Below are 2,824 nucleotides of genomic sequence, written 5' to 3' on the forward strand. Positions count from 1 at the left end.
CCCATCTTACAGAGCCAAGGGAAGACCTGTCATTGGATTGTGCATGGCATAAAAAATGTTGTTGCTTTTACAGCAGAGAGGAGTTGAAACAGCCATTACAAAGAATTTCTGAGCCCAGCAGAGAAGTTGAGAATACTGTGGGAGGTTTAGCTAGTGTCAGAACAGGTTTTTACATAAGGTAGAGTGGAGCTCTGTTTGACCTGCACCTCACAGGAATCGGCCCTGGGCTGATATTGATAGTGTCCTCCCCTTAGTGAAAACAGATAAATTCTAACACTGTACTATTTTTATTAAGTAGATACGACAGTGACTCATGTTACAAATGTAAAATTAACATTCAAATGATTTCATCTATAAAGCCTTGTCTTACCATTACCAAAACCACCAGAACTCCTATTTCAGTGTTATTTGTCTCCTAATTCATTTATATATCTTTCTTAAATATAATCTACATGTCATAAAATTTACCTAAAGGACACAGTTTAATGGTTTTAATATATTCATTGATTTATGCAATCATCTCCACTGATTCCAGAACATTTTTATCACACACACATAAAAAAAACACCAAAAAAACCCCAACCCCAAACATCTACCAAAGCCAAAAACCAAAATCACAACTCTGTACCCATTAGCAGTCATTGCCCTCCCCTCCGATCCCCACTCTCCACAATCCCCAGCAACCACTAATCAAATTTCTGTTCCTATGGATTTGCCTCTCTCGGATATTTCATATGAATGGAATAAACACAGCATGTGATCTGTCTTCTTTCACTAAGCAGAATGCTTCCAAGGTTCCTCTATACTGTATCAGTACTTGATTCCTTTTTTTTTTAACTTTCCAAGCAACATGAATTTACTGATTCTATACACTAATGCAGACAGTGTGTTAGATACTGGAAACACAGCAATAAAGTCAGAAACTCCAGACCACAAAGAATTTCTATTCTAGAGGGCAAAGAGCTACTGGTCCAGAACGAACCTGAAATCTACCCTGTCTTTGTATCTTAATAAGAGCCAATTTATCAGTTTTTTGTTTGAACTAGTTTGTCTCTTATGTTGTATTGCTTTCAACTAAAAGCACTCCTACTTATACACAACCACTATCCCTCTTTATTTCATTTTTGTATTTCACACTCCAAACTAGCTTGATCTCAGTTATGTGTGTATAGAAGAATTAACTTTACCCAAAGAGAAGACTAAGCCTTTATCCTTGCAACTGGGAGGTGACTGCCACACATCATGGAATATTCTGCCTAGCAGAAGTATCTTTATTTGTCTGGGACTTTGTTTACCATAGACTCTAACAATGTTGCTTGCAATGGAGGCTTTGGGCCAAAATTAGTTCAATTTCCAGGAAGTGTTGAAGCCTAAAGGTCAGCCATATCGGCAGTGTACATTCAAGCTAAAAAAAAAAACCAACAACAAAAAAAAAACAAACCTAACACCAAAGACACTCGGTATCATAGGCTTGGGCAAACTTCCCTGGCTGGCAACACAGGGTTTACTATCACACACTGATACTGGCAGAGTAATGCTATCCTCACCCCAGGAGTAGAATGAAGGGTGCCCTAAGTGACGTACTTCTTTTGCACTGTGCCATTCATCACCCCCTCCTTGCTCCTGGCTAATGGGAAAATCTCCTTATTTTAACTGTGTCCTTTCCATAAGATAAACTATAACCATGAGTGTAATGGATCTCCATGAGTTTAGTGAATTCTTCTGAAGAATTATCAGACCTGGGGGCGATGTGGGGAACTCTCAAACTTGCAACACTTGATGTCAGAAGTGTGGGCAGTCTTATGTGGACTTTACCTTTAACCTCTGCAGTGACCTAAAATCTACACTGTCACACAGTAACAGTTCTCATTTGACTTTTTACACGTTATTCCATTTCAAATACCCTTCCAAGCTGACATAAAGTCACATGGCTTAGAAATGGTAACAAAGAATTTGAATTATGGTCATAAAAAGTTTTCTAAAAATACCCCTTTCTTTTATTCTTCATCAGTACTCTTTCCAATGTATCACCTAAAGGAATCTAACTATGTGTACTTAGTAATGAGGCTAATTATTTGCAATTGTTGTTGTTGATTGCCTTCAAGTCGAGCACGACTCATAGCAACCCTATGAAAAAAAGGCAAGCTTTTCTATAATTCTCAACATTTACCAAAGTTTATAGAGTTTCTGGAGGCATGTTGTTTAGGAACTGGATCCACAAAGCCAGTGGTCCCAGGAAGAGACTCTTTTTTTATATGCACACCCATGTTTATCGTGACTTTGTTCACAATAGCAAGGAGTTGGAAACAACCTAATTGCCCATCAACAAACGAATGGATAGAGAAGCTGTGGTATATTCACACAATGGAATACTGCGCTGCATTGAAAAACAAGGAACTCATTCAATATTATTCAAAATGGGTGACCCTGGAGGACACTATGCTAAGTGAAGTATCTCAGTCACAAAAGGACAAATACTGCACGGTGCCACTGTTATAAAACAGGACTGACCTTGGGGTTGGGTAGAGACTGATAAAGATGGGTTCAGTAATGCATACTGCATTAAAACAGATGAGGGAGAAAACTGTTTAAAAGGGATATCTTATTATTTTTGTCATGACAGGAGCTCAGAGCGAAGGTTGTATAGTGGAGTGGACCTGGTGGGAAGGATTGTAAAACAATGAAATAATTTGTCTTTTATTTTTCCAAGAGGGTAGTGTACTAGTGGGGAGGGTTGGGAGGGGAGAAAAGTTCAACAACGAATGAACAGAAATCCAAAGTGTCTGTAAATTTTCATTGAAATTAATAATAAATTTTTAAAAAT

This window comes from Elephantulus edwardii, unplaced genomic scaffold, assembly GCF_000299155.1.
Source record: "Elephantulus edwardii isolate Elephantulus edwardi_28Jun2011 unplaced genomic scaffold, EleEdw1.0 scaffold00109, whole genome shotgun sequence".
Taxonomy (NCBI): domain Eukaryota; kingdom Metazoa; phylum Chordata; class Mammalia; order Macroscelidea; family Macroscelididae; genus Elephantulus; species Elephantulus edwardii.